Here is a 25,327-nt window from a genome sequence, read left to right as displayed (position 1 = left end):
TACCAGACAAGCAATTCAAAAAATTCATGTTAAAATATGTCAGAGACAATGAGAAGAATTGGGAGGACTTCAAGGAATTCAAGAACCACATAGCCTCAGAAATACAACAAATGACAATAAAATCCTTGACTTAGAGCACAAAATTGAGAGCCTAACCAACAGAACAAATACAGCAGAAGAGAGGATCTCTGAAACGGAAGACACACAAAACCAACATATCCAGTTCATTAAACAGCTGGAGACAAGTCTGAACAAAGCCAATAAGACCATACAAGAAATGAAAGACAACCTCAGAAAATCGAATATTAGGATTATTGGCCTTCCTGAAGGAGCAGAAAAAGAGTCAGGAATGCAAATGGTGCTCGACGAAATTATACAGGAAAACTTTCAAAACACTTGGAACATGAACCCAGCCCAAATCCAGGACGGTCAGAGGACTCCCAGCAGATATGACCCAAAGCAATCTTCACCCAGACATATGGTGCTCAAGTTCCACTCCAATGAAGACAAAGAAAGAATCCTAAGACAAGCACGAAGCAGAGAAAAGATCACATACCGGGGAAAACCAATCAGGATCACTGCTGACTTCTCTGAAGAGACTTTACAAGCAAGAAGAGAATGGACAAAGATCTTCCAAATCCTGAATCAGAACAACTGTCAACCAAGAATATTGTACCCAGCAAAGATCTCATTCGTATTTGAGAACGAAATCAAATACTTTCACAGCAAAGAGAAATTAGAAGAATATGCCAGCACAAAACCAGCTCTACAAAATCTCCTTAGAAATGCACTAAATCCAGAAAAAAAAGGAGGTGAATCATAAGCAAAGATGGCAAACAGGAAGGTCTCCCCACTAAAGTCCACACAAGGAAGGGCTATTACACAGATATCAACACCCACAAAAACAAGTATTGCAGGGCAAAATCACAACCTCTCAATTTTAACTCTTAACACAAATGGCCTGAACTCACCAATCAAAAGACATAGATTAACAGAATGGATTATCAAACAGCACCCAACTATCTGTTGCCTACAAGAGACACATCTAACCAGAAGAGATTCGAAGAAGCTGAAAGTGAAAGGTTGGAAGCAGATATTTCATGCCACTGGACGAGAAAAAAAGGCTGGGGTAGCTGTCTTAATTTCAGATGATGTGGACTTCAATCTGAAACACATCAAAAAGGACAGGGAAGGACATTATATATTGGTGAAGGGACTGATCCATCAGGAAGTAATTACCATTGTGAACATATATGCACCAAATTCAAACTCACCTAGCTACGTGAAGAGAGTACTCACGGACTTAAGGGGAGACATAGATATACACACAATAATAGTGGGTGATCTTAACACCCCGCTAACAACTATAGACACATCAACAAAACAAAAACTCAATAAAGAAACAACAGAGCTCATACAAACAATAGAACAACTGGACATGACAGATATTTATAGAATTTTTTACCCTAAGGCCACAGATTATACATTTTTTTCAGCAGTGCATGGCACCTTCTCCAGGATCGACCACATGATAGGACACAAAGCAAACCTAAATTATTTCAAAAAGATAGGAATCATACCATGTACCCTCTCAGACCACCACGGAATGAAACTGGAAATCAGCAATTCAAAATGCCCCAGGAAATACAGAAACTCTTGGAGGCTGAACAATATGCTATTAAACGAACAATGGGTCAGGGAAGAAATTAAAGATGAGATCAAAAAATTTATGGAAACCAATGAAAACTCTGACACAACATTCCAAAATTTGTGGGACACTGCCAAAGCAGTGCTACGGGGTAATCTCATCTCAATTGGAGCTCATGTCAAGGCCCAAGTGAGGCGCCAAATACAGGAACTAAACACACACCTCCAGGAATTTGAAAAACAACAACAAGAGACACACACACAATAGGAAACAAGAAATCATCAAAACAAGGGAGGAAATCAACCAGATAGAAATAAAAATATGATACACAAAATTAATGAATCAAAAAGCTGGTTCTTTGAGAAGATAAACAAGATAGACACCCCACTGGCCCGACTGACAAAGAAAAAACAAGAGAAGGCAAGAATTAACAGCATCAAAGATGAAAAAGGCAACATAACAACAGACACCGCATCCATTAAGGCCATAATTAGAAATTACTACAAAGCACTGTACTCTAACAAATCAGAAGATCACCAAGAAATGGAAAAGTTCTTAGACTTCTACCACCTGCCAAAACTTAGCCCAGAGGCAACAAACGACCTGAACAAACCCATAACTGAAGCAGAGGTTGAATCAGTGATTAAAGACCTCCCAACAAAGAAAAGCCCAGGCCCAGACGGCTTCACTACAGAATTCTACAAAACATTCCGAAAAGAACTGACCCCAATCCTCTACAAACTCTTCAAAACAATAGAAAAGGAGGCAACCCTTCCAAGCTCATTCTATGAAGCCAACATTACCATAATCTCAAAACCAGACAGAGAACCAACAGAAAAGGAAAACTACAGACCTATCTCTTTGATGAACATTGATGCTAAGATTCTCAACAAAATCCTAGCCAACAGAATTCAAAAACACATCAGACAGATCATTCATCCAGATCAAGTAGGATTCATCCCTGGAATGCAGAGATGGTTCAACATTCGGAAATCCATAAATGTGATACACCACATCCAAAAACTGAAAAACAAGAATCACATGATAGTATCAATAGATGCAGAAAAAGCTTTCGACAAAATCCAACACCACTTCCTGCTAAAACCCTAACCAAGGTAGGCATAGATGGAAAAATCCACAACATAATTAAAACCATATATGAAAAACCCAACGCCAGCATCATACTGAATGGAGAAAAACTGGAAGCCTTCCCACTGAAATCTGGAACAAGACAGGGATGTCCGCTTTCTCCACTGCTATTCAACATAGTTCTAGAGGTACTTGCTGAGGCCATAAGACAAGAAAAAGAAATCAGAGGAATCCAAATGGGAAACGAAGAAGTCAACCTCTCACTATACGCAGATGATATGATTCTTTATGTAGAAGAGCCAAGAGACTCAATACAGAGACTGCTAGAACTTGTACAAGAGTTTGGTAGAGTGGCAGGGTACAAAATTAATGAACAAAAGTCAACAGCCATAGTGTATGCGAACAGCCCCAAGATGGAAAAAGACTTAACCAGCAAGATACCATTCAAAATACCAAAGTATGAAATATCTGGGAATTAACCTAACCAAAAATGTAGGAGACTTATTTGAAGAAAACTACAAACTACTTAAAAAAGAAATTGAACAAGACCTCAAAAGATGGAGTAACATCCCATGCTCCTGGATAGGTAAAATCAATATCATTAAAATGTCTATACTGCCAAAAGCAATATATACATTCAACGCAATCCCAATTAAATTGCCCAAAACATTCTTCACAGATCTGGAAACAATGATCCGAAGATTCATCTGGAAACACAAAAAACCACGGATAGCTAGAACCATTCTCAAAAACAGGAAGTTAGCAGGGGGAATCACAGTTCCGGACCTCTGGACATACTATAGGGCAGTGGTTATCAAAACAGCGTGGTACTGGCAAAAAGATAGAGAGGAAGATCAATGGAGCAGAATAGAAACACCAGAAGGAAACCCACACAGATACAGCCAAATAATCTTTGACAAAAAGACAAACGGCAATCCAGGCAAATGGGAAGGTCTGTTCAATAAATGCTGTTGGGACAAACTGGTTGATAGCCTGTAGAAACAAAAAAATAGATCCACATCTCTCACCATACACCAAGATTGAATCTAAATGGATAACAGAACTAAACCTACATCCAGAAACCTTCAAACTTTTGGAAGAAAATGTTGGAAACACACTGCAACACTTAGGGGTAGGCCCTCACTTCCTAAAAAAGACTCCAAATGCGGTAGAAATCAAGATCAAAATAAACAATTGGGACCTCATGAAACTAAGAATCTTCTGTACAGCTAGAGAAACAATCAACAAAGTAAAAAGGCAACCCACACAATGGGAGAAGATCTTCGCACATGACATAGGTGATAGAGGGCTGATCTCCAGAATATACAAAGAGCTACAAAACAACCAAAATGTCAAAACAAGCCACTCAAGAAATGGGCACGGGAAATGGGCAAACACTTCACAAAGGAATAAACCCAAATGGCAAATAAACATATGAAAAAATGCTCAAGTTCCCTGGCAATAAGGGAAATCCAAATTAAAACATCAACGAGGTACCACCTAACGCCAGTAAGACTGGCCCACATGAATAAAAGCACCAACAACACTTGCTGGCGAGGTTGCGGGGAAAAGGGATCCCTACTCCACTGCTGGTGGGGCTGCAGGCTGGTACAGCCTCTATGGAAATCAGCATGGAGAATATTCAAACAACTCAAATTCAACATACCGTATGATCCAACAATAGCACTCCTAGGAATATATCCAGAACAATTGATTTATGAGAAACCAACATGCACTCCTATGCTCATAGCAGCACAATCAGTAATTGCAAAAACATGGAAGCAACCAAAATGCCCATCAACAGAGGATTGGATAAGAAAGCTATGGTTCATCTACTCCATGGAATACTACTCAGCTATTAAAAAAAAAACAAAATGCAGTTCTTTGTGGCCAAATGGGCCAAACTGGAAACCATAATGCTAAGGGAAATGAGCCAATCCCAAAAGGTTAAATACCACATGTTTGCCTTAATTTAAGATGATATGATGTCATGTATAACATGTTATGTTATGAATGTTATATGTTGTGTATAAACTAAAATTGAAGTATAGGTGTGGTGGTCACAGAAGATGGCTCGGAACTCGCATTTATTTCAACATGTTGGTTACTCATTACTATGTCAACTAATTCCATAGTGATGTAAATTATTGCTGATGGTATGTGGGAGCTTTGAATTGACTGGGATGATACTCTGCTGGCTCTGTCTTCAGACCGGAGAGGGTATACCAAAGAAGCCGTTGAACTTGACTGGGCAATAAGATGCTGGAATCTATGTTTGTTATACGCTTGCAATGGGGGAATCTCTACTGAACTTGAGCTGTGTTTATGCAACAAGGTGGAGGAATCCACCATGGTGGGAGGGTTTGGGGAGGGGTGGGGAGAACCCAAGTACCTATGTAACTGTTACATAATACAATGTAATTAATGAAGTAAAAATAATAAATAATCTAAAAAAAAAAGAAATCGGGTCATGATTTGGTCTAGGAGTATGATCAGGTAAAGTCTAGGGCTTGGCTTAGAGTTACAGAAAGGGCTGGCCTCAGGGAAGATTTGTTTCAGGAAGCTGGCTGGTTCAGGATGAAGGGATACTTTAGTGTTGATTTTGACACTTGTGGCTATGACTCTGCTTGGCTTTCTGTTGAGCTTGAATGCTCCTATTTCAGTTAGATTGTTGTAAAAATGTTGGGATTACGATTGGCAAAGGACTAAGTTTAGGGCGAGGAGTAGAGATGGACAAGGATTAAGGTTAGTATTTGGGACAGGGTTAAGTCAAAGCAGAGGTTGATGAGAGTAGCGCTAGGTGTAAGATTAGAATTAGGGCTACTTCTACAGGAAGAGTTGACACTAACCCTGCCTGTAAGGCTGACTGAGTCGCTTGACTTTTCATAGATGTAATCAGCAGACAGGCTATAGGTCTAATCCTAAACCTCACGTTGACCCTAGTCATAATTTCAAACTAGAGTAGCCATAATTCTTTCTGCTTTTAAAAATTATAACGTTGTATTGGAAAGTAAAATATACAGCACTTACCCAACCCCTAGATCGAAGACTAGCACAAATACGTATTGCAACCAGGAGCACACCCAAGCCAGACAGGTTGATCTCCAACCCTGGCCATCATCCTAACCCGCATGCTGATATTAGCTCTAGCTCTAGCTCTAGCCCCAATCCTAAAAGTGATCCTAGCCCTAAACCCAACCAAATCCCTAGTCCCAACACCAACTCCAACCCTGACACAGATGGAGACATCACTGTCATACTAAGCCTAGCCCTAACACTGAACCCAATCTTAGCGACATTTCTACACCTAAACGTATACTGCAATGCTAATGTGAATCATCACCCTCATTAGAACACTAAGCCTAAATCCAACTGTAGCCTAAAACTTCACCACAAGATTTGCACCTAACATTAGATTTGGACCTAACCTTAATCCTACAACAACTTTCACACTAGCATTAGCCCACACCCTAACATGAACTCTAGCTCTAAGCATAATCATTCGGACATAGACTAGAACCTCACCATGATACTCAAATTCACACAAAACAACCTCTTCATCCTCAATGGAGCCACAGCTTTCATCGTAACCTCAAGAGTAACCCTAACTGTATTCTGAATCCACACAGTCCTTTCCACAGTCCTACCAATAACCCTCAATCAAAGCACTCACTCAAACCAAACATGAACCAGAAATGGAACCCAAACTCCCTATCCAGCACTAATCCAAACACTATTTTTTACCTAGTACTAATCCTCACACAAATCCTACTTCATGCCACATACAAAACCTAAGTCTGGACCTAATCTTATTTGTCAGTTGAACCCTCACCTTCAACCTAACCCTAACCCTAACCCTCACCCTCACCCTAACCCTAACCCTAACCATTGGGATAACCATAACTCAAATTTCAAAACATCACAGTAACCTCACTACTAGACTTGACCTTTAGCATTAGACCTAGCTCTCACCTTAATTCCACCTAAGCATAATCCTAGCTCTATTCCTACTAGTAACCCAAATCAGAAACCTCAATTGAAACTTTACACTCCACCTTGCCCTAACCTGAAATCTAGGCTTTGACATCACTGCAACCATAAGCCTAGAGAGCATTCTAACCCTGATTACAACCCTGTATCCAACCATCATATTGATCCCAACCATCTCTCGGAACTCATCTCTTTTACACTATGGTGACCCACTTACATGACACTGGACTGCACTAGGGAAGCGTCACAGAGAGCCGTGACAGGAAACGGAATGTAAGGTCTGCCTATGGAAATCAGCTTGGCTTTGCTCTTCCACATTACATAGGTTATTCCACACACTACCTCTAATGGAGAACTAGGATTAGATTGGCTCCTTGAAGAGACACAAGGATTCTCATCGACGGAAAATGGAAATGCTTTCACAGTACCGGTGTTGAAAAGGTCCTAGGCTTCAACACATTGTCAGCGGATTTGCAAACTCACATTCAAGGGAAACCCAACCCCACACACTCATGCTCTGCTGGCTTCCGTGGAGTCTGCATGTCTTCTCTGCTAGGGCCTGTGGCGAGAAGGAACAAAGAAAGCAGAGCTTGAAGCACTCACCATCTTTCTCTACTCCACAGAGGAGACTGCCTGTCACCATGGCTTTTCTAGAATGCTGAGGCTACAGGATTCTGGGCTGCTATGACCAGGCAGCTGCTGATTGGACAGCTTGTAGGGCCACACAGCCCTGTGAGGTCTTAGAGATGCAGCCAATCAGAATGCTCCCTGTCATCAGGACAGCCACAGGGAGTGACGTGAGTGAAGCAAGAGTGATGCCCGAGCGTGTGCTGGGCAGAATCAGGCTGGACTGCAAGACCCATTGGTTCCAGTGGAAGACAGGCCTGCAAACACAACCAACCCAGCAACTGCAACAACCAGCTGAACGGGCTGATGGGCTGTGCCGGGCCCTGGACTTGCTAGTATAGACAGAATCTGGACTGGGAATACCTCAGACACAGAGGAGATCTTTGGGGATCTCCCCATTGAAACTGCTGCACTCAGAACCCTAACCATGACAAGACAGAGGACAGAACAAGTCAATCACCCACTTCAGCCACGTATTGGCAGAGAAAACCTGAGCAAATGCAGACTCTAAGATGGACTGTGTCAATCAGTGTATGCTGCAGAGACCTCATCGTGCTTACACTTGCATGATTGGCAGCAATTCATGACTATCAAAACCACTTGAGAAACAAAGAAACAAATAAGAAACCCACTTGAGCAGGACTCTTGCAGCATACCCCACATCAGGTTCCTGGGGTCGGGAGGAGACTGGGTGGGTCTTCTTCCTTATTCTCCCTCCCCATTTACCGCCTGATACAGTCAAAGAAGAGGATGTGGAAATAATAGCCTTACTCACTGTCCTGTAGTCCTTGAACCTTTTGACCCAAATCAACTATGTAAAGATTGTCAACAATAGAAATCCACAAAAACAAAAGCAGTTGGAGTTAGCTTTAGGAGTTTGATTTGTGTTTGAGCGAGGGATGCACTTAGTAGTAGTAGTAGAAATCGGGTCATGATTTGGTCTAGGGGTATGATCAGGTAAAGTCTAGGGCTTGGCTTAGAGTTACAGAAAGGGCTGGCCTCAGGGAAGATTTGTTTCAGGAAGCCGGCTGGTTCAGGATGAAGGGAATCTTTAGTGTTTTTTTTTGACACTTGTGGCTATGACTCTGCTTGGCTTTCTGTTGAGCTTGAATGCTCCTATTTCAGTTAGATTGTTGTAAAAATGTTGGGATTACGATTGGCGTAGGACTAAGGTTAGGGCGAGGAGTAGAGATGGACAAGGATTAAGGTTAGTATTTGGGACAGGGTTAAGTCAAAGCAGAGGTCGATGAGAATAGCGCTAGGATCTAAGATTAGAATTAGGGCTACTTCTACAGGAAGAGTTGAGACTAACCCTGCCTGTAAGGCTAACGGCCTCACTTGACTTTTCATAGATGTAATCAGCAGACAGGCTATAGGCCTAATCCTAAACCTCACATTGATCCTAGTCGTAATTTCAAGCTAGGGCAGCCATAACTCTTTTGCTTTTAAGAATTACGACGTTTTATTGGAAAGTAAGATATACAGCACTTACCCAACCCCTGCATCGAAGAGTAGGACAAATACGAATTACAACCTAGAGCACACCCAAAGCCAGACAGGTTGATCTCCAACCCTGGCCATCATCCTAACCCGCATGCTGATACTAGCTCTAGCTCTAGTTCTAGCCAAAATCCTAAAAGTGGTCCTAGCCCTAAACCCAACCAAATCCCTAGTCCCAACACCAACTCCAACCCTGACACAGATGGAGACATCACTGTCATACTAAGCCTAGCCCTAACACTGAACCCAATCTTAGCGACATTTCTAAACCTAAACTGCAATGCTAATGTGAATCATCACCCTCATTAGAACACTAAGCCTAAATCCAACTGTAGCCTAAAACTTCACCACAAGATTTGCACCTAACACTAGATTTGGACCTAACCTTAATCCTACAACAACTTTCACACTAGCATTAGCCCACACCCTAACATGAACTCTAGCTCTAAGCATAATCATTCGGACATAGACTAGAACCTCACCATGATACTCAAATTCACACAAAACAACCTCTTCATCCTCAATGGAGCCACAGCTTTCATCGTAACCTCAAGAGTAACCCTAACTGTATTCTGAATCCACACAGTCCTTTCCACAGTTCTAACAATAAGCCTCAATCAAAGCACTAACTCAAACAAAGCCTGAACCAGAAATGGAACCCAAACTCTCTATCCAGCATTAATCCAAACACTATTCTTTACCTAGTACTAATCCTCACACAAATCCTACTTCATGTCACATACAAAACCTAAGTCTGGACCTAATCTTATTTGTCAGTTGAACCCTCACACTCACCCTCACCCTCACCCTCACCCTCACCCTCACCCTCACCCTAACCATAACCATAACCACTGGGATAACCATAACTGAAATCTCAAAACATCACAGTAACCTCACTACTAGACTTGACCTTTAGCATTAGACCTAGCTCTCACCCTAATTCCACCTTAAGCATAATCCTAGCTCTGTTCCTACTAGTAACCCAAATCAGAAACCTCAATTGAACCTTTACACTCCACCTTGCCCTAACCTGAAATCTAGGCTTTGACATCACTGCAACCATAAGCCTAGAGAGCATTCTAACCCTGATTACAACCCTGTATCCAACCATCATATTGATCCCAACCATCTCCCGGAAGTCATCTCTTTTACACTATGGTGACCCACTTACATGACACTGGACTGCACTAGGGAAGCTTCACTGAGAGCCGTGACAGGAAATGGAATGTAAGGTCTGCCTATGGAAATCAGCTTGGCTTGGCTCTTCCACGTTACATAGGTTATTCCACACACTACCTCTAATGGAGAACTAGGATTAGATTGGCTCCTTGAAGAGACACAAGGATTCTCATCGACGGAAAATGGAAATGCTTTCATAGTACCGGTGTTGAAAAGGTCCTAGGCTTCAACACATTGTCAGCGGATTTGCAAACTCACATTCAAGGGAAACCCAACCCCACACACTCATGCTCTGCTGGCTTCCGTGGAGTCTGCATGTCTTCTCTGCTAGGGCCTGTGGCGAGAAGGAACAAAGAAAGCAGAGCTTGAAGCACTCACCATCTTTCTCTACTCCACAGAGGAGACTGCCTGTCACCATGGCTTTTCTAGAATGCTGAGGCTAAAGGATTCTGGGCTGCTATGACCAGGCAGCTGCTGATTGGACAGCTTGTAGGGCCACACAGCCCTGTGAGGTCTTAGAGATGCAGCCAATCAGAATGCTCCTTGTCATCAGGACAGCCACAGGGAGTGACGTGAGTGAAGCAAGAGTGATGCCCGAGCGTGTGCTGGGCAGAATCAGGCTGGACTGCAAGACCCTTGGTTCCAGTGGAAGACAGGCCTGCAAACACAACCAACCCGCAACTGCAACAACCAGCTGATCGGGCTGATGGGCTGTGCCAGCCCTGGACTTGCTAGTATAGAAAGAATCTGGACTGGAAATACCTCAGACACAGAGGAGATCTTTGGGGATCTCCCCATTGAATTGCTGGACTCAGAACCCTAACCATGAGACGACAGAGGACAGAACAAGTCAATCCCCCACTTCAGCCACGTATTGCAAGGACAGTTGATGGTATGTGAAGTTCATGAGCCAGGTGAAGTTGTTTTGGCACTAGAAGGGCAGTGCTGCTGCTTCGGAAAGATGAAATTCATCATCACACTCCCTTCCATAGGTGTCATATCCACTTACACACATATGTGCTGCCAGAGCACTTGGTTTCCATGGCAAGGGGAAATTGCTTGGGCGCTGAACTTGTACTTGGCTGTGGAGTTTTCAGCGCTTTGAGTGAGGAGCTCAGTGTTAGTTTTGTTTCGGTGCTCAGTATGCTTGATTCCGTCACACTGAGATCAATGGGCATTGGAGCGGAAGTGACCAAACAGTATTTCCTAGATAGCTGCAAGGATAGCTGATGGTATGTGAAGTTCATGAGCCAGGTGGACTTGATTTGGAACTGGAAGAGCCAAGTTGCTGGTTTGGACATTGGCCATTCACCACCACACTAACTTCCCTAGGTGTCACATCCACTTACAGACGTATGTGCTGCCAGAGCACTTGGTTTCCATGGCAAGCAGAAATGGCTTGGGCGCTGAACATGTTTTTGGCTGTGGAGTTTTGACCGCCATTAGTAAGGAGCTCATTTCAGTTTTGTGTAGGTGCTCAAGGTGCTTGACTCCATCCCACTGGGCTCAATGGGCATTTGACCGCAAGTGACGAAACAGGGTTTCCTAGATAGCTGCCAGGACAGCTGATGGTTTGTGAAGATCATGAGCCAGATGGAGTTTTTTCAGCACTGGTTGAGCTGTGGATGACCTGTGCTGCTGCTTCGGGCAGTGGCCATCCACCACCACACTACCTTTCCTAGGTGTCATATCCACTTTCACACATATGTGCTGCTAGAGCACTTGGTTTCCGGGGCAACAGGAAATGTTGTGGGCGCTGAACTTTTCTTGTGTGTGGAGTTTTGAGCGCCTTGAGTGAGGACCTCCACGTTAGTTTTGTTTGGGTGCTCAAGCTGCTTGATTCATCACACAGAGCCCAAATGGCATTGGAGCGCAAGTGACCAAACAGTGTTTCCTAGATAGCTGCCAGGACAGCTGATGGTATGTCAAGTTCATGAGCCAGGTGGAGTTGTTTTGGCACTGGAAGAGCTGTGCTGCTGCTTAAGGTATTGGCCATTCACCACCACACAACCTTCCCTGGGTGTCATATCCACTGTTCCACATATGTGCTGCCAGAGCACTTGATTTCCATGGCAACGGGAAAATGTTTGTGCGATCAACTTGTCTTTGGTGATGGAGTTTTGAGCGCCTTGATTGGGAAGCTCATGTTAGTTTTGTGTAGGTGCTCAAGCTGCTTAATTCCATCCCCCTGGGCTAAAAGGGCACTGGAGCACAAGTGACCAAACAGGGTTTCCTAATAGCTGCCAGGACAGCTGATGGTATATGAAGTTCATCAGCCAGTGGAGTCTTTTGGCGCTGGAAGAGCTGTGCTGCTGCTTCGAACTGTTGAAATTCACCACCACACTACCTTCCCTAGGTGTCATAACCACTTATACACATATGTGCTGCCAGAGCACTTGGTTTCCTTGGCAACGGGAAATGGCTTGGGCGATGAACTTGTCTTTGGCTGTGGAGTTTTGAGCACCTTTAGTGAGGAGTTACATGTTAGTTGTCTTTTTGTGCTCCACATGCTTGATTCAATCACACTGGTCTGAACAGGCATTTGACCGCAAGTGACCAAGCAGCGTTTCCTAGATATCTGCCAGGACAGCTGATGGTATGTGAAGTTGATGAGGCAGCAGGAGTTGTTTGCACTGGAAGAGCTGTGCTGCTGCTTCGGGCAGTGGCCATTCACCACCACACTAACTTCCGTAGGTGTCATATCCACTTTCACACATATGTGCTGCCAGAGCACTTGGTTTCCATGAGAACCGGAAATAGCTGGGATGCTGAACTTGTGTTTTCTGTGGAGTTTTGATAGCCTTTAGTGAAGAGCTCCATGTTAGTTTTGTTTCGGTGCTCTAGCTGCTTGATTCCATCCCACTGGACTAAATTGGCTTTGGAGCAGAAGTGACCAAACAGTGTTTCCAAATAGCTGCCAGGACAGCTTATGGTATGTGAAGTTCATGAGCCAGATGGAGTTGTTTTGGCACTGGATGAGCTGTGCTGCTGCTTCGGGCAGTGGCTATTCACCACCACACTATCTTCTTTAGCTGTCATATCCACTTAGTGACATATATGTTGGCAGAGCACTCTGTTTCCTTGGCAATGGGAAATGGTTTGGGCGATGAGCTTGTCTTTGGCTGTGGAGTTTTGAGTGCCTTGAGTGAAGAGTTACATGTTAATATTTTGTGGGTGCTCCACATGTTTGATTCAATCACACTGGTCTAAACAGGTATTTGACCGCAAGTGACCAAACAGGGTTTCCTAGATAGCTGCCAGGACAGCTGATGGTATGTGAAGTTGATGAGCCAGGTGGAGTTGTTTGCCCACGGAGAGCTGTGCTGCTGCTTCGGGCAGTGGCCATTCACCACCACACTAAGTTCCGTAGTTGTATTATCCACTTTCACACATATGTGCTGCCAGAGCACTTGGTTTCCATGGCAATGGGAAATAGCTTGGACGCTGAACTTGTCTTTTGCTGTGGAGTTTTGAGCGCCTTGAGTGAGGAGGTACATTTTAGCTTTGTTTCGGTGCTCAAGCTGCTTGATTCCATCACACTGGACTCAATGGGCATTGGACCGCAAGTGACCAAACAGGGTTTCCTAGATAGCTGCCAGGACAGCTGAACGTATGTGAAGTTCATGAGCCAGTTGAAGTTGTTTTGGCACTGGAAGAGCTGTGCTGCTGCTTCGGACAGTGGCCATTCACGACCACACTACCTTCCTTAGGTTTCATATCCACTTTTACACATATGTGCTGCCAGAGCACTTGGTTTCCGTGGCAAACGGAAATGGTTTGGGCGCTGAACTTGTCTTGTCTGTGTAGTTTTGAGCGCCTTGAGTGAGGAGCTACATGTTATCTTTGTTTCGGTGCTCAAGCTGCTTGATTCCATCACACTGAGCCCAATGGGCATTTGAGCGCAAGTGACCAAACAGAGTTTCCTAGATAGCTGACTGTAAAGCTGATGGCATGTGAAGTTCATGAGCCAGGTGGAGTTGTTTTGGCACTGGAAGAGCTGTCTTGCTGCTTTGGACAGTTGTCATTCACCACGACACTACCTTCCCTAGGTGTCATATCCACTTTCATACATATGTGCTGACAGAACACGTGGTTTCCATGGCAACGGAAATGGATTAGGCGCTGAACTTGTTTTTCCTGTGGAGTTTTGAGAGCCTTGAGTGAGCAGCTCCATGTTTGTTTTGTTGAGTGCTCAAGCTGCTTGATTAAATCAACTGGGCCCATGGGCATTGGAATGGATGTTACCAAACAGGGTTTTCTAGATAGCTGCCAGGACAGCTGATGGTAACTGAAGTTGATGAGCCAGGTAGAGTTGTTTTGGCACTGGAAGAGCTGTGCTGCTGCTTCGGGCAGTGGCCATTCACCACCACACTGTGTTCTGTAGGTGACACATCCACTGTTGTGCTGCCAGAGCACTTGGTTTCCATTGCAACGGGAAATGGCTTTGGCGCTGAACTTGTCTTTGTCTGTGGAGTTTTGAGCGCCTTGAGTGAGGAGCTCCATCTTAGTTGTTTGTGTTTGATCATTCTGCTTGTTTAAATCACACTGGGTTCAATGGGCATTGGAGAGGAAATGACCAGAGTATCCTAGATAGCTGCCAGGACAGCTAATGGTATGTGAAGTTCATGAGCCAGGTGGAGTTTTTTTGGAACTGGAAGAGCTGTGCTGCTGCTTCGGGCAGGGGCCATTCATCACCACACTACCTTCCATAGGTGTCATATCCACTTTCACACGTATGTGCTGCAAGAGCACTTGATTTCCATGGCAACGGAAATGGCTTGGGCGCTGAGCTTGTCTTTGACTATGGAGTTTTGAGCGCCTTGAGTGACACGCTCCACGATAGTTGTGTTTGGGTGCCCAACATGCTTGATTCCATCACACTGGCCTCAATGGACATTCTAGTGGAAGTGAGGAAACAGGGTTTCCTAGATAGGTGCCAGGACAGCTGATGGAATGTGAAGTTCATGAGCCAGGTGGAGATGTTTTGGCACTGGAAGAGCTGTGTTGCTGATTCGGGCAGTGGCCATTCACTAGCACACTTCCTTCCCTAGGTGTCATAATCCCTTACACATATGTGCTGCCAGAGCACTTGTTTTCCATGGCAATGGGAAATGGATTGGGCGCTGAACTTGTCTTTGGCTGTGGAGATTTGAGCGCCTTGAGTGAGCAGCTGCATGTTAGTTTTGTTTGGGTCATCAAACTGTTTTTTTCCATCACACTGGTCTCAAAGGGCATTCGAGCGGAAGTGACCAAACCGGGTTTCCTAGATAGGTGCCAGGACATCCTATGGTATGTGAAGTTGATGAGCCAGGTGGAGTTATTTTGGCACTGGAAGAGCTGTGCTGCTGCTTCTGGCAGTTGCCATTAACGAAGACACTACCTTCCCTAGTTGTCATACCCACTAACAGATGAATTTGCTGCCAGAGCACTTGGTTTCCATAGCAGCGGGAAATGGATTGGGCGCTGAACTTGTCTTTGGCTGTGGAGTTTTGGGCGCCTTGAGTGAGGAGCTCCATGTTAGTTCTTTTTCGGGGCTCAAGCTGCTTGATTCCATGACAGTGGGCTCAATAGGCATTTGGACCGCAAGTGGCCAAACAGGTTTTCTTAGATAGTGCCAGGACGGCTGATGGTATGTGAAGTTGATGAACCAGGTGGAGTTCTTTTGGCACTGAAATAGCTGTGCTGCTGCTACGGGCAGTTGCCATTCACCACATCCACTGTGTCACATCCACTGTTCCACATATGTGCTGCAAGAGCAGTTCGTTTCCATGGCAGCGGGAAATGTCTATGGATCTAAACTGGTGTTTGGCTGTGGAGTTTTGAGCGCCTAGAGTGAGGAGCTACATGTTAGTTGTGTTTGGGTCCTGAACCTGCTTGTTTCCATCACACTGGGTTCAAAGGGCATTTGAGCGGAAGTGACCAAACAGGGTTTCCTAGATAGCTGACAGGACAGCTGATGGTATGTGAAGTTCATGAGCCAGGTGGAGTTGTTTTGGCACTGGAAGAGCTGTGCTTTTGCTTCGGGCAGTGGGCATTCACCACCACACTGTGCTCTCTATGTGACACATCCCCTGTTCCACATATGTGCTGCCAGAGCCCTTGGTTTCCATTTCAACGGGAAATGGCTTTGGCTCTGAACTTGTCTTTTGGTGTGAAGCGTTGAGGACCTTGAGTGAGGATCTCCATATTAGTTGTGTGTGTGTGATCATCCCGCTTGTTTAAATCACACTGGTCTCAAAGGGCATTTGGACCGCAAGTGACCAAACAGATTTTCCTAGATAGATTACTGGAAATGGCATGTGAAGTTCAAGAGCCAGGTGGAGTTGTTTTGGCACTGGAAGTGCTGTCATGCTGCTTTGGACAGTTGTCATTCACCACCACACTCTCTTCCCTAGGTGTCATATCCACTTTCATACATATGTGCTGCCAGAGCACGTAGTTTCCATGGCAACGGAAAGGGATTAGGCGCTGAACTTATTTTTCCTGTGGAGTTTTGAGAACCTTGAGTGAGCAGCTCCATGTTTGTTTTGTTTGGGTGCTCAAGCTGCTTGATTAAATCCCACTGGGTCCATGGGCATTGGAATGGATGTTACCAAACAGGGTTTTCTTGATAGCTGCCAGGACTGCTGATGGTAAGTGAAGTTGATGAGCCAGGTAGAGTTGTTTTGGCAGTGGAAGAGCTGTGCTGCTGCTTCGGGCAGTGGCCATTCACCACCACACTGTGTTCTGTAGGTGACACATCCACTGTTCCACATATGTGCTGCCAGAGCACTTGGTTTCCATTGCAACGGGAAATGGCTTTGGCGCTGAACTTGTCTTTGTCTGTGGAGTTTTGAGCGCCTTGAGTGAGGAGCTCCATTTAGTTGTTTGTGTTTGATCATTCTGCTTGTTTAAATCACACTGGTCTCAATGGGCATTGGACCGCAAATGACCAAACAGAGTTTCATGGATAGCTGCCAGGACAGCTGATGGTATTTGAAGTTCATGAGCAAGATGGAGTTGTTTTGGCACTGGAAGAGCTGTGCTGCTGCTTCGGGCAGGGGCCATTCATCACCACACTACCTTCCATAGGTGTCATATCCACTTTCACACATATGTGCTGCCAGAGCACTTGGTGTCCATGGCATCGGGCTATGGCTTAGGCGCTGAGCTTATCTTTGGCTGTGGAGTTTTGAGCGCCTTGAGTGAGGCACTCCAAGATAGTTGTGTTTGGGTGCCCAACATGTTTGATTCCATCACACTGCCAGGACAGCTGATGGTATGTGAAGTTCATGAGCCAGGTGGAGATGTTTTGGCATTGGAAGAGCTGTGCTGCTGCTTCTGGCAGTTGCCATTCACATCCACTGTTCCACATATGTGTTGCCAGAACACGTGGTTTCCATGGAAACGAGAAATGGCTTAGGCGATGAACTTGTCTTTTGCTTTGGAGTTATGAGCACCTTGTGTGAGGATCTCCATGTTAGCTGTGTGTGTGTGATCATCCTGCTTCTTTAAAACACTCTTTTTATGTGCCTTTAGACTGCAAGTGAGCAAACAGGGTTTCCTAGATAGGTGCCAGGACAGCTGATGATATTTGAAGTCCATGAGCCAGGTGGAGTTGTTTTGGCACTGTATAGCTGTTCTGCTGCTTCGGGCAATTGCCATTCACCACCACACTCTGTTCTCTGTGTTTCACTTCCAATGTTCCACATATGTGCTGCCAGAGCACTTGGTTTCCATGGTAACGAGAAATGGCTTAGTCGCTGAACTTGTCTCTAGCTGTGGAGTTCTGATCGCCTTGCGTGAGAAGTTATATGTTAGTTGTGTTTGGGTGCTCAAGCTACTTGATTCCATCACACTGGTCTCAAAGGGCATTGGACCAGAAGTGACGAAACAGGGTTTCCTAGATAGGTGCCAGGACAGCTGATGTTATCTGAATTTGATGATCCAGGTGGAGTTGTTTTGTCAATGGAAGAGCTGTGCTGCTGCTTCGGGCACTTGCCATTCACCACCACACTCTGTTCTCTGTGTTTCACATCCAATGTTCCACATATGTCCTGCCAGAGTACTTGGTTTCCATGGCAACGAGAAATGGCTTAGTCGCTGACTTGTCTTTGGCTGTGGAGATTTGAGCGCCTTGAGTGAGCAGCTCCATTTTAGTTTTGTTTTGGTGGTCAACATGCTTGATTCCATCACACTGGTCTCGAACGGCATTTGGACCAGTTATGACCAAACAGGGTTTGCTATATAGCTGCCAGGACAGCTGATGGCATGTGAAGTTCATGATCCAGGTGGAGATGTTTTGGCACTGGAAGAAGTGCTGCTGCTTCGGACTGTTGCCATTCACCGCCATACTACCTTCCCTAGATGTCATATCCAATTTCAGAAATATGTGCTGCCAGAGCACGTGGTTTCCACGGAACCGGGAAATGGCTTAGGAGTTGAACCTGTCTTTGGCTGTGGAGTTTTGAGCGCCTTGAGTGAGGAGCTCCATGTTAGTTGTGTTTCGGTGCTCAATATGCTTGATTCCAACCCACTGGGCTCTATGGACATTGGAGCGGAAGTGAGCAAACAGGGTTTCCTAGATAGCTGCCAGGAGAGCTGATGCTATGTGAAGTTGATGAGCCAGGTGGAGTTGTTTTGGCACTGGAAGAGCTGTACTGCTGCTTCGGGCAGTGGCCATTCACCACCAAACTTTGTTCTGTAGGTGTCACATGGACTGTTCCACATATGTGCTACCAGAGCACTTGGTTTCCAGGGCAACGGAAATGGCTTGGGCGATGAGCTTGTCTTTGGCTGTGGAGTTTTGAGCGCCTTGTGTGACCATCTCCATTTAGTTGTGTGTGTGTGATCATCCTGCTTGCTTAAATCACACTGGTTTCAAAGGGCATTTGAACCGCAAGTGACCAAATAGGTTTTCCTAGATAGCTGCCAGGACAGCTGATGGTATGTGAAGTTGATGAGCCAGGTGGAGTTGTTTTGCCACTGGAAAATCTGTGTTGCTGCTTCGGACGGTGGCCATTCACCAGCACAGTACCTTCCCTAGATGTCATAATCCCTTACACATATATGATTCCAGAGCACTTGGTTTCCAGGCAACGGGAAATGGCTTAAGCGCTGAACTTGTCTTTGGCTGTGGAGATTTGAGCGCCTTGAGTGAGCAGCTCCGTTTTAGTTTTGTTTGGGTGCTCAAACTGCTTGTTTCCATCACACTGGGCTCAATGGGCATTGGAGCGGAAGTGACCAAACAGTGTTTCCTAGGTAGCTACCAGAACAGCTGATGGTATGTGAAGTTGATTAGCCAGGTGGAGTTGTTTTGGCACTGGAAGAGCTGTGTTGCTGCTTCGGGCAGTGGCCATTCACCACCACACTGTGTTCTCTATGTGTCACATCCACTGTTCAACATATGTGCTGCCAGAGCACTTGATTTCCATGGCAGCGGGAAATGGCTTGCACGCTGAACTTGTCTTTTTCTGTGGAGTTATGAGCGCCTTGAGTGAGGATCTCCATGGTAGTTGTGTTGTAGTGCTCAACATGCTTGATTCCAAAATACTGGGCTCCATGGGCATTTGACCGCAAGTGACCAAACAGGGTTTCCTAAATAGCTACCAGGACAGCTGATGGTATGTGAAATTGATGAGCCAGGTGGAGATGTTTTGGCACTGGAAGAGCTGTGTTGCTCCTTCAGGCAGTGGTCATCCAGCAGCACAGTACCTTCCCTAGGTGTCATAATCCCTTACACATATATGCTGCCAGAGCACTTGGTTTCCATGGCAACAGGAAATGACTTGGCCACTGAAATTGTCTTTGGCTGTGGAGATTTCAGCGCCTTGAGTGAGCAGCTCCATGTTAGTTTTGTTTGAGTGCTCAAACTGCTTGTTTCCATCACACTGGTCTCAAAGGGCATTGGAGCGGAAGTGACCAAACAGGGTTTGCTAGATACCTGCCAGGACAGCTGATGGTATATGAAGTTGATGAGCCAGGTGGAGTTGTTTTGGCACTGGGAGAGCTGTGCTGCTGCTTCGGGAAGTTGCCATTCACCACCACACTATCTTCCCTAGGTGTCATACCCACTAACAGATGCATTTGGTGCCAGAGCACTTGGTTTCCATGGCAGTGGGAAATGGCTTCAGAGCAGAACTTGTCTTTGGTTGTGGAGTTTTGAGCGCCTTGTGTGAGGAGCTCCATTTTAGTTTTGTTTGGGGGTTCAAGCTGCTTGATTCCATAACAGTGGGCTCAATGGGCATTTGGATCTCAAGCGACCAGTGTTTCCTAGATAGCTGCCAGGACGGCTGATGGTATGTGAAGTTGATGAGCCAGGTGGAGTTGTTTTGGCACTGAAAGAGCTGTGCTGTTGCTTCGGGCAGGTGCCATTCACCACCACACTGTGTTCTGTATGTGTCACATCCACAGTTCAACATATGTGCTGTCAGAGCACTTGGTTTCCATGGCAGCGGGAAATGGGTTAGGCGCTGAACTTGTCTTTTTCTGTGGAGTTTTGAGCGCCTTGAGTGAGGAGCTCTATGTTAGTTTTGTTTCTGTGATTAACATGCTTTTTTGCATCAAACTGTGCTCAAAGGCCATTTGATCGCAAGTGACAAAACAAGGTTTAGGGATAGCTGCCAGGACAGCTGATGGTATGTGAAGTTCATGAGCCAGGTGGAGTTGTTTATGCACTGGAAGAGCTGTGCTGCCGCTTCAGGCAGTTGTCACTCAACACCACACGGTGTTCTCCATGTGTCACATCCACTGTTCCACTTATGTGCTGCCAGAGCACTTGGTTTCCATGGCATTGGGAAATGACTTAGGCGCTGAGCTTGTCTTTGGCTATGGAGTTTTGAGCCCCTAAGCGAGGAGCTACATGTTAGTTGTGTGTTTGTGATCATCCTGCTTGTTTAAATCACACTGGGCTCAAAGGGCATTGGACCTGAAGTGACCAAACAGGGTTTACTAGATACCTGCCAGGAGAGCTGATGGTATGTGAAGTTCATGAGCCAGGTGAAGTTTTTTGGCACTGGAAGAGCTGTGTTACTGCTTCGGGCAGTTTCCATTCACCACCACACTACCTTCCCTAGGTGTCATATCCACTGTTCCAAATATGTGCTGCCAGAGCACTTGGTTTCCATGGCAACAAGAAATGGCCTGTGCGCTGAACTTGTCTTTGGCTGTTGGAGTTTTGAGCGCCTTGAGTGAGGAGCTCCATTTTAGTTCTGTTTGGGGACTCAAGCTGCTTGATTCCATGACAGTGGGCTCAATGGGCATTTGGACCGCAAATGACCAAACAGTTTTTCATAGATAGCTGCCAGGACGGCTGATGGTATGTGAAGTTGATGAGCCAGGTGGAGTTGTTTTGGCACTGAAAGAGCTGTGCTGCTGCTTCGGGCAGTTGACATTAACCACCACACTGTGTTCTGTATGTGTCACATCCACTGTTCAACATATATGCTGTCAGAGCACTTGGTTCCCATGGCAGCGGGAAATGGGTTAGGCGCTGAACTTGTCTTTTTCTGTGGAGTTTTGAGCGCCTTGAGTGAGGAGCTCTATGTTAGTTTTGTTTGGATGATCAACATGCTTTTTTGCATCAAACTGTGGTCAAAGGCCATTTGATCATAAGTGACCAAACAGGGTTTAAAGGATAGCTGACAGGACAGCTGATGGTATGTGAAGTTCATGAGTCAGGTGGAGTTGTTTAGGCATTGGAAGAGCTGTGCTGCTGCTTCAGGCAGTTGCCACTCAACACCACACGGTGTTCTCTATGTGTCACATCCACTGTTCCACTTATGTGCTGCCAGAGCACTTGGTTTCCATGGCATCGGGAAACGACTTAGGCGCTGAGCTTGTCTTTGGCTATGGAGTTTTGAGCCCCTAAGCGAGGAGCTACATGTTAGTTGTGTGTTTGTGATCATCCTGCTTGTTTAAATCACACTGGGCTCAAAGGGCATTGGACCTGAAGTGACCAAACAGGGTTTACTAGATACCTGCCAGGAGAGCTGATGGTATGTGAAGTTCATGAGCTAGGTGGAGTTGTTTTGGCACTGGAAGAGCTGTGTTACTGCTTCGGGCAGTTGCCATTCACCACCACAATACCTTTCATAGGTGTCATATCCACTGTTCCACATATGTGCTGCCAGAGCACTTGGTTTCCATGGTAACGGGAAATGGCTTGGGCGGTTAACTTGTCTTTGGCTGTGGAATTTTGAGCGCCTTGAGTGAGGAGCTGCACGTTAGCTTTGTTTGGGTGCTCAACATGCTTGATTCCATCACAATGCGCTCAATGGGCATTGGAGCGGAAGTGACCTAACAGGGTTTTCTAGTTAGCTGCCAGGACAGCTGATGGTATGTGAAGTTGATTAGCCAAGTGAAGTTGTTTTTGCACTTTAAGAGCTGTGTCTCCTATTTGGGCAGTTGCCATTCATTACCACAGTATGTTCTCTATGTGTCACATCCACTGTTCCACATATGTGCTGCCAGAGCATTTGGTTTCCATGGCAACGGGAAATGGCTTAGGGATTGAACTTGTCTTTGGCTGTGGAGTTTTGAGCGCCTTGATTGAGGAGCTACATGTTAGTTGTGTTTGTATGATCACCCTGCTTGTTTAAATCACACTTTGCTAAATGGGGATTTCAACCGGAAGTGACCAAACAGGGTTTCCTAGATAGCTGCCAGGACAGCTGATGGTATGTGAAGTTCAATAGCCAGATGGAGTTGTTTTGGCACTGGAACAGCTGTGTTGCTGCTTCGGGCAATGGCCATTCACCACCACATTCCTTCCTTAGGTGTCCTATCCACTTGCAGAAATATGTGCTGCCAGAGCACTTGGTTTCCATGGTAACGGAAAATGGCTTGGATGCTGAGCTTGTCTTTGGCTGTGGAGTTTTGAGCGCCTTGAGTGAGGAGCTCCATGTTAGTTTTGTCTGTGTGATCATCCTGCTTGTTTATATCACACTGTGCTCCATGGGCCTCTGGACCGTAAGTCACCAAACATAGTTTGCTGGATACCTGCCATAACAGCTAATGGTATGTGAAGTTCATGAGTCAGGTGGAGTTGTTTTGGCCCTGGAAGAGCTCTGCTGCTGCTCGGAGAGTGGATATTCACACCATACTGTATTCTCTATGTGTCACATCCACTGTTCCATACATGCGCTGCAGGAGCACTTGGTTTCCATAGCAACGAGAAATGGCTTGGGCGCTGAACTTGTCTTTGGCTGTGGAGTTTTGAGCGCAATGAGTGAAGTGCTTCATGTTAGTTTTGTCTGTGTGATCATCCTGTTGCTTAAATCACACTTGGCTCAATGGGCATTGGAGCGCAATTGAACAAACAGGGTCTCCTAGATAGCTGCCAGGAAGCTGATGGTATGTGAAGTTCATGAGCCAGGCGGAGTTGTTTTGGCACTGGAAGAGCTGTGCTACTGCTTGCAGCAGTGGACATTTACAACCACACTACCTTCCTTAGGTTTCATATCCACTTGCAGAAATATGTGCCGCCAGAACACTTGGTTTCCATGGTAACGGGAAATGGCTTGAAAGCTGAACTTGTCTCTGGCTGTGGAGTTTTGAGCGCATTGAGTGAGAAGCTCCATGTTAATTTTGTTTGGGTGCTCAACATGCTTCATTCCATCCCTCTAGGCTCAACGGGCATTGTAGGGGAAGTGACCAAACAGGGTTTCCTAGATAGCTGCCAGGACAGCTGATGGTATGTGAAGTTCATGAGCCAGTTGGAATTGATTTGGCACTGGGAGAGCTGTGCTGCTGCTTCGGAGAGTGGCCATTCACCACCACACTACGTTCCCCAGGTGTCTCACCCTGTTACAGACGGATTTGCCACCAATGCACTTGGTTTTCATGGCAGCGGGAAATGGCTTGGGCGCTGAACTTGTCTTTGGCTGTGGAGTTTTTAGCATCTTGTGTGAGTTGCACATTACTTTTATTTGGGTGCTCAAGCTGCTTGATTCCATTACACTGGGTTCAATGGGCATTGTTGTGCAAGTGACCAAACAGGGTTTCCTAGATAGCTGCCAGGACAGCTGATGGTATGTTATGTTGATGAGCCAGGTGGAGTTGTTTTGGCACTGGAAGAGCTGTGTTGCTGCTTCAGGCAGTGGCCATTCACCACCACACTGTGTATGAATGTGTCACACGCACTGTTCCACATATGTGCTGCCAGAGCTCTTGGTTTCCATGGCAACGGGAAATGGCTTGGGCGCTGAACTTGTCTTTGGCTGTGGAGTTTTGAGTGACTTGAGTGAGGAGCTCCATGTTAGTTTTGTTTGGGTACTCAAACTTCTTCTTTCCATCACTAGGGCTCCATAGGCATTGGAACCCAATTGAGTAAACAGGGTTTCCTAGATAGCTGCCAGGACAGCTGATGGTATGTGAAGTTCATGAGCCAGTTGGAGTTGTTTTGGCAATTGAAAAACTGTGCTGCTGCTTTTGGCAGTGGCCATTCACCACCACACTACCATCCCTGGTGTCATATCCAATTACAGACATATGAGCTGCCACAGCACTTGGTTTCCATGGCAACGGGAAATGGCTTAGACGATGAAATTATCTTTGGCTGTGGAGTTTTCGTGCCCTTAGTGTGGAGCTCTATTAGTTTTCTGTGGGTGCTCAAGCTGCTTGATTCCATCCCACTGGGCTCTATGTGCATTGGAGCGGAAGTGACCAAACAGGGTTTCTGGGTAGCTGCCAGGACAGCTGATGGTATGTGAAGTTGATGAGCCAGGTGGAGATGTTTTGGCACTGGAAGAGCTGTGCTGCTACTTCGGTCAGTTGCGATTCACCACCACACTACCTTCCTTAGGTGTCATATCCAGCTTCAGTCATATGTGCTGCCAGAGCACTTGCTTTCCATGGCAACGGGACATGACTTAGGCGCTGAAGTTGTCTTTGGCTGTGGAGTTTTGAGCACCTTGAGTGAGGAGCTGCATGTTAGTTGTGTGTGTGTGATGCTCCTCCTTGTTTAAATCACCCTGGTCCCATGGATATTTGGACCGCAAGTGACGAAACAGGGTTTAATAGATAGCTGCCAGGACAGCTGATGGCATGTGAAGTTGGTGAGCCAGTGGAGTTGTTTGACACTGGAATAGCTGTGTTGCTGCTTCGGGCACTTGCCATTCACCACCACACTACCTTCCATAGGTGTCATTTCCACTTACATATATATGCTGCCTGAACACTTGGCTTCCATGGCAACGAGAAATGTCTTGGGCGCTGTACTTGTCTTTGCCTGTGGAGTTTTGAATGCCTTGAGTGAGGAGCTACACGTTAGTTTTGTTTGGGTGCTCAACATGTTTGTTTTAATCACACTTGGCT

The sequence above is a fragment of the Ochotona princeps genome, chromosome Y, assembly GCF_030435755.1.
Source record: "Ochotona princeps isolate mOchPri1 chromosome Y, mOchPri1.hap1, whole genome shotgun sequence".
Classification (NCBI taxonomy): Eukaryota; Metazoa; Chordata; class Mammalia; order Lagomorpha; family Ochotonidae; genus Ochotona; species Ochotona princeps.
Note: the sequence above shows the minus strand (reverse complement) of the source record.